Here is a 12522-nt window from a genome sequence, read left to right on the forward strand (position 1 = left end):
TTAATCCACCAAGTCTCACAACCACAGGAGCTGAGCAGACAGCTTCCTTCTAGACTAAAGCAGTCATTTTACAGGCAGAGACAGAGGTCAGGCACTATGGGAAAAGTCCCAAAGGACCACACAGCAGCCCAGTGGCAAAGCAGAGCCTGATACCTAATCTGTTGGTGTTTTTCTAGTTCCTGACATTGTCTAAGGTCCAGCAGACTTGTACACATCCGATTGTTTAAATCCAACACAGTGACTTTTAACTCCTAAAATCACAACTCAAACTTGGCATGTTCAGAAGTGAATTCTTCCTCACTTCTTTACAAGTCTGCACCTTTTCTCCCCCACTTCAGTCAATGGCAATTTCATCCTTACTACACTCAGGCCAAAAATGTGGGAGCCATCTTCAACCCTTTTTTTTTTTTTTTTTTGCTGCTGTTGTTCTAGATTTCCAACAGACACAAAGGAGACCAAATAGCATAATGAACTTTTGAACCCATTTACTTGACTTCCAACATTTGCCCGGTTGGTTTCCGATCTCTGCTAGGTCCACTGATTTTCTCTAGCTGTTTTCTTGAGGACAGGTCTAAACAAGACAGACCTTGAACCTGCTACCACTTTATTCTAGCAACTGTGCTAACCCATCTCTCTAGCCCTCAGTCTTTACAGATATATGGTTTAAGAAGCACTTACACCCATTCGTCCCAACCAGGACAATGACCAACAGAGGAGTGTCAAAATCCCAGGCTGTCTAAATCAAGGGATTCGTTCATTATCATGCATGGGGAAGGCTTTGTAGAGAGGGCTCCTGGTCTCTATAAAATGAACATGAACGTGAACTGTTTTTCATCTGATGCAGGATTTTGGAGCAGGTTACTTGGATCTGGTAAGTATTCACTGATTGCCACTGATGATATGATTAAAACGGATGAGATATAAAGAAAAACCAGCTTCTGCTCTCGAGAACTCACAGGAATGAAACGGGGAGGGGGAGGAGATGAGGGGGAGGAAAGAGAACTCAACTAAAATCCAAGGCAGAGTATGTTCTGTGCCTTAAAAAATCTCCTTTTTCAAAGCTACCCACAGAATCAGTAGATCCTAGGCTGTATCTCCTCCTTTAGTTTCATCTTCTGCTATATTTATTGATGTATAACCAATAAGTAAATGATAGGACACCTGGGAATTTGGTGACCCACAGAAAACACTTCTGGGTGTGGATCCTTAATAGCACACTTTTTTTTTTTTAACTACTCATTGGTTTAGTCTTTAAAGGGGCGGGGAGGGGGCGGCTGGAAAGTCCTCACTGGGTCTGCTAAGCAATGGGGCTAATGCAACAGGAGCTGACAAAGCACTCTACTCTGAAGGCATGAACAACAAGCAGTTTCAGAAACAGGCCAGGATAGTGGGAGTGTATCCAGGAGATATGGCTAGATCACTTCTCATTGCTACCTAAAGGATTGCAATCTTGATAATCTATAATTAGAAGCCACCAGAAGTGTTCAGAGTGCAGTTCTTCAGACAAACCAAGGGCCAATGAGATTTGGCGGACATGGTGTGTGTGAAGGAAGGAGGGTTGAGAGTAGCAAGGCAGATGATGGGGCCGTGGCATCAGATGTACAGGAGAGTGGAGTGAGAGGGGCAGAGTTGGCAAGGGAGGGAGATGCACATGATGATCAATGTGATCAATGCGTTATCAAGATTGTGGGGGGGAGGGCTGGTTAGGGAGGCAGGAGGGAGAAGGCATCATGAGAACGACAGGGAGGGGAAGGTCTGACTATTTTAACTGCAGTTTGAAACAGTGGGCACTGATGAATCTGAGGGAAGATGCCATGAGATGGACAGCTCTTACCTCCCAGGCTACTGGGCAGGGGTGTGAAGAGGAAGGACCTTAGAACGTGAGGGTGCCTGGGTCATGAGCAATGTTTTTGTCTTGGGACAGAAGGGGCTTCCCATCACGAGGTCACCTGATGAAGGTCTCATCACGTGAAGGTTTCAGGTGACAGGATGTGGCTAAGGAAGGTCGGAGGGAGGAGGGGACAGAACACCGACAATGAAAACAGGAATGGATCACAGGAAGACAGACTACTGGGCTGCAGGCGTCAGAGTGTAGGAACACATGTGTTCCTGGAGGTAACGGGACCAGAGGATCGGGGAGAGGGTCCGTGAGGTAGGAGACACGGCAGGGTGGCGGCATCATGGGAGGCAGGCTGGGAATGCCAATGACTCACACAGGAGAAAGTTATCTGAGCAAAACATCAAGAGAGGCAATAAGGTTGGTCAGGCTCAGGACAAGCCTACCCAAATATAGCACTTTGAGAAAATGACAACAAGCAGGAAGGTGATTCTCATCTCTTCCACCCTTTCCCCTGAAGCAGCCCCTAACCAGCAAGCCTTAAGGCTGGGGAGAGGTGTCTAAGACACAGGTCACAGAGACGCTGAACAGGCTCCGCTAGGTTGCCCCCAGTTTATAACCCTAAGACCACACCCTGTTATCCTCCACAAACAGCCATTCTTCAAATCTAGCATAAAACCACACAGGTTTCAGATTCTTTGGGCCTTCCCAAAAGAAGGGTCACACGTGATAGAATATTCTGTAAATCTGGTTTTCTCTTTTTTATCTGTGTTTTGTTATAGGGAGCCCAGCCACAAGCCTTTATTTTCCCTCTCCTATAAGGAGGAAGAGTCTGAGGGATCAAGAGTCATGAATAAAAGGATGAGAAAGTCCCGAAGGCACGGGCCAAAGGGTAATGGAAACTGGAGGTCATGAGATGAGGTGATGTTCTGATTAGGAAACACTAAAAAACGAGGCTGAGATTGACAATATTGGGGAGATTAGAGGTTGGGAAAGGCAATGGAGTTAAGTGGGTGTTTTGAAGCTGTGGGTTCAAATTCCAACTGTGATATACCGCTATCTTGACTTCCAGGCTCATTTACTTAAACTCTCATACCAGTCCCTGAGAAAAAATAATGTGGTAAATATAATAGTAACTTCCTCTTGGGCTGAGAGGTAAACTTAACATATATATGAAAAGTTTGGAATACAGTAGGTGCTCACTAGATCAATCATCATTAAGGAATTGTTGGGGTAAAGAAACAGAAAAGTAGTGGGCCATAGCAGAGTTAAGACTAGGATGTGGATGTCAAGAGGCTGGGCAAGAGAACCTAAGGCACTGTTGACTTCCCAGCACCCGGGACAGGGTAAGTCAAGACCCTGGGGGAATTTCTCTTTATCGAAACTGCTGTTGCAGCTTCAAGTCCTGCAGCTGAAGGGCTGGGGTCAGCCTGGAACCCAGACTTCTTATCACATAATGCTCCCAGCTGAACCATTTTCCAACTCTGCCTTACAGAGGTGTCAACTGACAGGGCGTGGTTGAGGGAAATGGCCTATCAAGAGCACAGGAGGTCACAGGAAAAACATCCACGAAGCCAACTCAGGTAAATTCTCTGTAGAGGAAGCTTCCAGGGAAGCGTTCAAAGCCGATCTACAACATTACCTGGACTGAGAACAGCAGGATTTCACAGCTGGAAGGGAACTCTTGGGATTGCCTAACCCAAACTCATCACAAAGTTAATGAGGAACTGGGACTGTGTGTGTGTGGAAGGGACTTTTTTAGGTTCCCAAAGCACAAGAGTAGCAGAGCTGGGACTTGAACCCCGGGAAGAATCACTCAACCCAGACGTCTCCGATACGTTCTCAGTATTCATCTTCATAGCTTCCTCAGCACTACTGGGTAGCTTGTTAAGTCACGTGCTGATTGACACTGGAGGGCTGAGGACACACAGAAGATGCCAGCAAGAATGACTTCAGGATGAGGGAGACCGGGAAATGAGGACCATGGGGTTATATGGGGCAAAGATACTTAGGGTAACCCCAAAGATAAATGGGCAGGAAACTATCCCAGCTGTTCTAAGGGACATCACCAAGTTTTTGAGAGTGTTTTGGGGGAGAGGGGGGTCACTGAGGAGGAGTGTGTGAATCACTGGATTACACCTGAGGGTCACTGGGTTGATGGATCCCAGAAGTATTGAGCGAATTTCCGGGTGGGCGGTCAGTGAGTGAGATTTAAGGTCCTGGGGTCAATGGGTGGCCAGGTGGGGGACACAGCAGGTGGAGGCTGGCGCAGCCGCGGGGTGGGGTTTGGTAGTCCTGGGGGAGGAGTCGCAAGGCAGAATGGAGGGGCAGGGACCCTGGGTGGGGGAGGGGTCAGGCCACCGTCCAGCGGCCCAGTTGCCCAGCTGGGGCCGGAGGAGGGTGGGCAAGACGGTCTCGGGACCTTCCCAGGGCCCTGCGCCCGCCCGGCCTCCCGCCTCGGGCACGGCGGACCCCCTTTTCCCGCAGCCACCAACCTGACAGCCCCCGAGGGCGACTCCGCCGACAGACCGCCATGCACCGGGCCCCGCCACCAGCGCCGGCCCCGCAACCCGCCTGCGCCATAGCCCGCCCGCCCGCGCGCAGCTTGCCTCGCGCGGTATCCAGGTTCCAGGGCCGCCGCACTTTTTCCTCTCCTCTCGGCGCGCCTCTATCGGGCCCCGGAACCCGTCTAGAAAGTAACAGGGCACGCTCCACCCCGCGCCGCTCCCCCCACCCTCACCCCCGTGGCCGCGGCGGATGTCCACTTATCCTGGTTCCGGGGCCCCTGGAGCCCCGGCCACCCGGCTCTGCACCGGACCCCTCGGAGTCCCGTCCCGCCCCCGGAGGGCTGACGCACGGCCCTCGAGGCCGGCGTCATGACGTCACCACGCCCGGGTCAAGGCCTGTGGGCGCGGCTCGGGCCCGGCCCGTCGCTATGGCAATGCGGAGTCGCTACGTGTCCCTGCCACACGGGGCCTGCGGCGGCGGCGAGGTCCGCTCCCCGCGCTCCTGGAGCGCTCCCCGCCGCGCGTCTGCGCTTCAGCAGCAGGGCAGGTTGTGAGGGACGCGGTCCCCGTCGGTGCCACGGTCCGCGCCAGGGCTGCCGACGCTCCTCCGGGCTCTGAGCTGTGACTCCAGGCTTCCTTCCTCCTGACGGCGCGCCCTCGGCACCCACTGCACCCCACCGTGCACCTTGCTACTGGTCTTGGAGCCCTGAAGGAAGCAATTGCAGGTATTCTTGCAGAGCTACTTCTTGGAAAAGACGATGAGGAGCCTCGCCTCATGGAGCGCACCCTGACTCCTCTGGGGTCTGTCTCTCGTCACCCTCACCCCCCCACCCTGTCAGTCCCCTCTCGTTTCTGGTCCCCCATCCAGTTACTCCCCGGTGTAGGCTGACTGGGGTGACCAGGTCCCAACGCTTTTACTCTATTCCCCTACTCTCTCATGCCACCCCCTACCAACACGGAGCAGCCGCGACTTCGGGGACATAAGGAACCTGAGGGAAAATGAAAAGGGATTTTTTTTTTTTAAATTGTTAAATGAAGAAAGTTAGACGAAGAACCAGTAACAACCGTTTCTTAGAGGAATGGGTGCCTGGAGGGATGAGGTGAGAAACTCCCCTCTCCCCGCCCCCCCCCCGCACCCCCCATCCTTTCAAACTACTAACGGTGCTTTTGCATTCTTGGCTCGCCACAATTTGATTCTTACAAAACCTTGCACATCCCCTTGGGTCCGGCGTTTCCAGAAAGGGGACTGGGACCCGAGTTCCCAGGCTGTCAGTTTCGGGGACAGTGACCCTTGTTGGCCCATTTATGGGTCATTCCGTTTTATATATCTTTGCATAGAAACCCCTGAGCCTGACCACTGTGGTGCTCTCCTGTTCTTTTGTAGGGGTTTGTCAAGTTAGATGTTGAGAACATAAGTAACCCGTCTTGTAGCATGACTCGTTGGTTAGACGTGAGGTAAGGTGACATTTTGGCTCATAGCAGCCCCTCAGGTTGTGTAAATACATTCTCTGCACAGGGACTGAAAGGAAGACGTTTCTCAGGATGTGCCCTTTGTTATGTGAGTGTACATTAGGGACTAGAACAATAGATACATATGAGTTGGTCCCCTCCAATCTTACCCCAAACTATCTTTTGTCATAGTTTAAAAAAGAAAAAAAAAAAAATACTTAAATTTCCTGCAAATCCGAATCCCTAATCTGTTGGATGATCACCTTTTGCATTAAACATTCAGTAAAAATTCTAGAGAAAACATTGTCTGTGTAAAATAATTCTTTTTTTAAAAAAAGTTATTAAAAAAATTATTTGGGGGCCTGCCGCGGTAGCTCAGCAACTAAAGTCCTCTCCTTGCATGTGCTGAGATCCCATATGGGTGCCAATTTGTGTCCTGGCTACTCCACTTCCTATCCAGCTCCCTGCTTGTAGCCTGGGAAAGCAGCAGAGGATGGTCCAAAGCCTTGGGACTCTGCACGTGCATGGGAGACTTGAAAGAGACTCCTGGCTCCTGGCTTCGGATCTGCTCAGCTCCAGCCGTTGCGGCCACTTGGGGAGTGAATCATTGGATGGAAGATCTTCCTCTTTGTCTCTCCTCCTCTCTGTATATCTGACTTTCCAATAAAATAAAATAAATCTTTAAAAAATATCACTGGGAAATAAATCAGTTTCTTACAAAATAGGTTACTAAAAATTAGTCAAGAATAAGATTATGTAGTTCTAATATTATCATAATAGATGCTAAAACAAGATGGCGCTATTTCTTACGTATTTTGAATAATATGTCACCTAATCTATGATTTTGAGGAGAAGGCATGTTATCACTATGGTAAATGTGTGTACCTACTTGCACACCAAACTCTGATCTTTAACTTTAGGGAACAATTAGAATCATCTCTAGACTTCAAAAATAACTCCAATAATTTTGTTTGGTTCTAAACTTTTTGGGTTCAATGGCTAACAAATAATTTTATTTGTAGATTAAATGCATGGAAGATGATAAATAACTTTTTAAAAGACTTATTTGTTTTTATTGGAAAGACTTACAGAGAGGAGAGATTGAGAGAAAGGTCTTCCATCTGTTGATTCACTCCCCAAGTGTCTTTAACAGCCAGAGCTGAGCTGATCTGAACCCAGGAGCTTCCACTTGGTCTCCCATGTGGGTGCACGGTCCTAAGGCCTTGGGCTGTTTTCCCAGGCCACAAGCAGGGAGCTGGATGGGAAGTGGAGCAGCTGGAACATGAATCAGTGCCCAGATGGGATCCTAACACGTTCAAGGCACGGACTTTCACCACTAGGCTATCACGCTGGGCCCGGTAAACAATTTTTACGTTGAAATAAGAGGACTGATTGATAGTAATATTGTATGTGAAAGAAGAATACAAGCCCTCCCTCCCATTCCCTAGATTTTTTTCACCCGTGGCCCATAGCTCAGATGCGAGAAAGACTGGTGAAAAGGGGTGCAGACTATGCAGCCCTGAATGTGCTGCCAGCTCTCAGGTTGGCTTTAGGAAACATTGCACAGGGAAGATGAAGATCTGGAAATTTACCTCCTTGAAACTCCCCTCAGGTTGATTTCATTATGAGGGTGGATCCCTCGCAAAATTTTCGTATCCTTCTGAAAGAATTCCTCAGACATTCTTCATCTATCCTCACTTCAGAGAAAACAGACAGCCTGTCCTCCTCCAGTGGCTATGACTGTTCATTGTTCTAGAACACCAGTGCAGGTGTCTGAGGCAGTAAAGAGGAAGACAAACTTGATGTTCTGAAACTAGAGGAGGGTCAAGAAGGGTAATCAGATGCTATAAAAAAAAAAAAAGGTGCTAGCAGGCTTCAAAAGTAAGAGATAAGGAAATGGGAATGCTGATTGCTCCATTTGAGCAGCCAATGATAGGGCTCATCAAGTGCATTATGGTTTTTTTAAAGATTAATTTATTTTTATTATAAAGTCAGATACACAGAGAGGAGGAGAGACAGAGAGGAAGATCTGTCTGATGATTCACACCCCAAGTGACCGCAATGGCCAGTGCTGCACCAATCCGATGCTCCAAAGCCAGGAACCTCCTCCAGATCTCCCGTGCAGGTGCAGGGTCCCAAAACTTTGCACCATCCTCAACTGCTTTCCCAGGCCACAAGCAGGGAGCTGGATGGGAAGTGGAGCTGCTGGGGTTAGAACCGGCGCCCATAAGGGATCCCAGCAAATTCAAGGCAAGGCCTTTAGCCTCTAGGCCACCGTGCTGGGCCTGCATTATATGTTAATAAAAATTTTAAATAATAATCAGAAAGATTTCTAAAAAGATGGTTAAGAGTCCAAAAGAGAATGGATTCCAGTTTAGGGTGCTCAATGGTTTTATCAGTATCCGTAAAGATAGTCACATGTTTTGTCACATACAGTTAAATTCACAGGAAGTTAATGTGCTCAACACAAGTCCAGTCAACCACCAAGTGAACTGGATTCTCTCTTGTGTTAGGAAATTTGTGTGGGATACTCAGTTATAATTAGAAAGTTACATGAGGTGTTGTGGGGCTTGAGCATGGTTATTGTTGTTAAGCTATAATAGCAGATGCTTACCACCTGGGATATAAAAGGAAACTCGGCAAGTGTGGGATGAATGTGTTTCTCTTCGGTATAGAGGTTAAAGGAAAGTTCAAAATTCTGGTGAGCCAACACAATGTATTTTTTGGCCAGGTAGATTTTTTTTCCTCTTGTTCCTCAAGTCATATTCCTAAATAACCCAATCAATAGATATATAATCCTTTATCATGCATTTATTAAATCTGAGCCAAAGAATAATAATTATTCATTTATGAAAGAGATTGGTGATTACATGCCAAGGCTGAGTTAACTGTATTTCAGAGTTTTGGTGGCCACAAGTGTACTGTATGAAAAGATCAACATCAGATGATCCTTAGTGCTGGGACTGTGCTAGAACTGCAACCTTTTTAAAGATATATTTATTTGAAAGGCAGAATTACAGAGGTGGAGAGATGGAGATTTTCCCATCTGCTGGTTCACTCCCTAAATGGTTGCAACAGCTGGAGCTCGGCTGGTCTGAAGCCAGGAGCTTCTTCCATGTCTCCCACACAGGTGAGGGACCCAAGAACTTGGGCCACTTCTGCACGCTCACAGGTAGCAGGATTGAACTGTAGCAGGTGGGACTTGAACCTGTGCCTATATAGGATGCTGGTGCCGTGCACTGGGACATTTTAACTAGGGAGGTATACAAGTTGCCTGTGACCTGGGCCAGTTCTTTTTTTGGACTGTACTGTGGCGAGGAGGAACAATTCTCTAGACTTCCCATCAGCAGATAATTCTTGATCCTGCTTTTAAAGATAAGAGATAAGCCTTTCCAAATCCTTGAATCATTAGGAAAAAAATGGATTGGCAAAAAATGGAGGTGAAACTAACCAGATACCACGTCTCCTCCAGGGTTTTTCCAGCTGTAAGATAAACTGCTGAGATAGAAGAAGAGATACCAGGCCGAGGAGTTTCATTTAGTATTTTAATAATAATAATAATAATAAAAAGACAATACAAAACCCAAACATTTCTTTTTACAAGTTCAGATACATACTTTTCCCCAAGTGCAAAATACTCTATGAAGCTGCATCATTTGCTGTTTATCATTGATTGTGTAGGAGGTGTTTACTATATTGGCAGAAGTAGAAGGCAGATATATAAATACAAGATTTTGAAATTTCTTCTGCATTAAGAAAAAAAAAGTGCCTCCCACATCATGATGATTATTCTCTGAAACATCAGCTCAACTTACACAGAAGAATAAAGGTTTCAGTTTATCCAAACTGCTACAGTCTGTGTTCTTTAGATAAGCTGATAACAACTGGGGAGTTCTAGTCCCTCTAATCATATCTCTTCTTAATTCCTAGTTCAAATAATGGCCCAACGAACAGGGCAGGCTACCTTTGAGACAGGTCACATTTAAAGATACGCTTATGTTGTTTGCTTCACTTTGCTTTTACCATGCTTACAACAGAAACTAGGCAAGCTAACATCTTCTGCCTTAAGGTCAGTCACGGTTTGCCTCTGTCCTCCGTTTGAAGCTGTCTTATTGAAAGTAGCAAGTCCAAAAGTCTGAGTGCTCCACAACATCTCCTGACATTTTGAGATAGGACCTCCTTCCTGCTCCATTCTACCATGTGTAAAAGGGTTTCACAAGAGCCAAAGATGAGGACTGTGTTACTGAACTGTGAATCACAGATCCGAGTCTCTTCCGTCTCAAAGGGACCACCTCCTGGGCGCCACCAGGGCAGTCACTGCTCCAAGTCAAGCCTGTGGGGATTTCTACACTTGGGCTGGGCAGTTTACATCCAGGCTCCGATCCATTTTTCTTTCTTTCTTTCTTTTTTTCTTTGTTTTCCCTCTGAGAGTTCTTAGGTTAAGGAAACAGGCCTAGCCTAATCATATAGAGAAAGGGGGACAGCAAAGTAAAGAGGAACAGCCATGGTGTTGAGGAGATGAGTGTCTTCCTGGCAAGCATCACTTGGCGCTTGGAGCCTTCATGAGAACAGCTTCCCATTCCCTGACGCACATTGGAGCAGGTTTTGTATTGAGATGAATAACTCCTAGTACCTTGGCCCTACCAACACCCCATCCTGCAGAGACGCCTCTGGGTGAGTTCATAAATGTTGCTATTTCTACCATCTTCCTCTTTCGCTCCATTAGTTCAAAACAAAACAAAATAACAACAACAACAAAAACCAATAGCTCCTTGCTGTCTGCTCTGTGAAGGCCTTGAGAGTCCCTGAGTGTCCACTCCTCATTCAGTCTACCTCACCCCTCATTTGATGCCCCAGGGCGTCTTCCTCCGCAGGTTTCAGCAGTAGCTTTGCTTGGGTCCTTAACTTGGAAAACCTAGATCAGACTTGGTGGGCAACAGGAGGCTTGTAGCTGCCCACCAAGAAGCCTAGTGGTCTGTACTTTCCCAGACTGTGCAGCTCCTCTGGAATAAATGACTGGAGGGAAGTATATGTATGTGTATGTATGGCATCCCAGGAAAGGAAGGGATCAAGCCAGACCCTGATAGTATACACTGAGAAGCAGTTTGGGCTTTCCACGAGGGTTACAACATGGCAGGGGTAAAGGAATCAGAAAATAATCCTGACTTCCAGTGGAGAATTAGGATGGCCAAAGGCAATTAAAGAAGCTTTCATGGCCCTGCTTGGTGAAGTTGTTTTGGGTCCTTCCAGTGGCCCTCTGACACAGAGCAAGTCAGACAGCCAGAAACTCCAAGGGCCACAGGACTGGCTAGCGGGTGTCAGGGGATCCAACCGTGTCATTGTTACTCCCAGCTAAAGCAGTTTTGGTGGGCATGAGGCTCCTTTAACTAGTTGAGTCTTCCAGGGGAGCAGTAACAGGGCAGTCACCTGGAGATGGACCTGAGGAGTCTAATGGCAGCCTCTGACGAGGACTAAAGCTTTGGGGAAGCCAGAAGGAACAAATGGAAAACAATTTTACAAACAGCAGCTGGACTAAGGATAGCATGTGAGGTCTGGTCTTGGGGCATAGACTCAATTCTTCTTCCTTTTGCAAAAACAGTAGTCGAGGAAGCTAGGCTTGAAGTCAGCTCTGAGAAGGAAGTGGCCAGGGTCAGGCCAGTACCTGGGGCCTTGGCCAGCTTTCTGCCTGGGTAACTGTCCTGTCCTTGCCTCCCACAGCCTCGTCTCTGCTTCAGGAATGGAGTCAACCCATCCCTGGATGGTGGGTCCTGGTCCTCTTCCACATGCAGAAAAACAGGATGAAGGCAAGGCAGGAAAGAGGTGAGGGTATTCCCCATCTGAGACAGAGAATCAATGACCCATTCCATTGGCCTCACCAACCAAAAGGTCCATGCTGAATCCTTGGAAAGGCAGAGCAATGGCAGCATTAGTTGAGCAAACACAGGGTCCTCTCCTACGGTTCCAGCAGGTGGCCAGAACCCCCAACCTACACATCAGATAGCTTGGAGTTCTAGCCCTGTGTTCCCCTAGCCGAGGGCCCTGGAAGTCTGGGTGGCCACTAGCGGAATATGGACAGACAGATGCTCCAGCACTCAAGGTTCATGAGATTCAAAACTAGTGTTCTTCCACTCCATACAGTTCTTCACTCCTGGGCAGCTATAAATAGGGTTGTTCTAATTGAAAGGAAGAAACAAAACAAAAACACCAGAAACAAAACAAAACAAAAACAACTCCTCCCTCTAGACAACATAGACTCAAAATGATTGCACTTATTCGATGTGGACAGGATGAGCAGGAGGCTTGCCAGGTGTGAGTACACACTCCTCCGGCAGCCCACAACCCGAGGCCAGAGGTAGGCGGCTCCAGGCTGGCTGCAGAGCAGTGTCAGGGTGTGTGTGGGGATACTCTTTGGGGGAGTCCACAAGCCACCTGGGCTACAAGGGGAATAAGATAACTGTGAGGCAAGGCCCAGCTGGTTTCAGGTCAACAGCCATCACGCCTACTACATTTAGCAAAGAGAGAAGGCCTCCCTCAGGGAGCACGTGGCTGGGGCAGAGGGAATAGCTGGGGCACGGAAGAGCAGAAAAGGGATTCATGTTTAAGACTGGCTTCCAGTTGTTCTGTAGTCTAGTCCTTCAAATAATCCATTTCCTTTTCTCTCTATTTCTGTTTTCTAACCGCCCCCCTCCCCGTCCCGGCCTGTGGTATCTGTCCTGCAGAGCTGTTACA

General features: G+C 47.8%; 2 protein-coding genes across 9 annotated transcripts in view; one reads left to right on the forward strand and one right to left on the reverse strand.

The window, feature by feature from the left end:
- Positions 1 to 4667, reverse strand: part of ZNF76 (zinc finger protein 76) — a 38526-nt gene extending 33859 nt beyond the window's left edge. For 3 of the 8 annotated variants that reach the window (XM_058664191.1, XM_058664177.1, XM_058664195.1), the window contains exon 1: positions 4333 to 4665. The gene's annotated coding sequence lies outside the window, so the exon portion shown is untranslated. Of the gene's footprint in view, positions 1 to 4332 lie in introns of all 8 variants that reach the window. The other 5 variants (XM_058664192.1, XM_058664180.1, XM_058664186.1 and 2 more) reach the window with 3 other exon arrangements.
- Positions 4668 to 4826: 159 nt separating this feature from the next.
- TCP11 (t-complex 11) overlaps positions 4827 to 12522 on the forward strand; it is a 167525-nt gene continuing 159829 nt past the window's right edge. The window contains exon 1 of the mRNA XM_058664205.1: positions 4827 to 4830. The gene's annotated coding sequence lies outside the window, so the exon portion shown is untranslated. The remainder of the gene's footprint in view (positions 4831 to 12522) is intronic.

The sequence above is a fragment of the Ochotona princeps genome, chromosome 1 (assembly GCF_030435755.1).
Source record: "Ochotona princeps isolate mOchPri1 chromosome 1, mOchPri1.hap1, whole genome shotgun sequence".
NCBI classification, from domain to species: Eukaryota; Metazoa; Chordata; class Mammalia; order Lagomorpha; family Ochotonidae; genus Ochotona; species Ochotona princeps.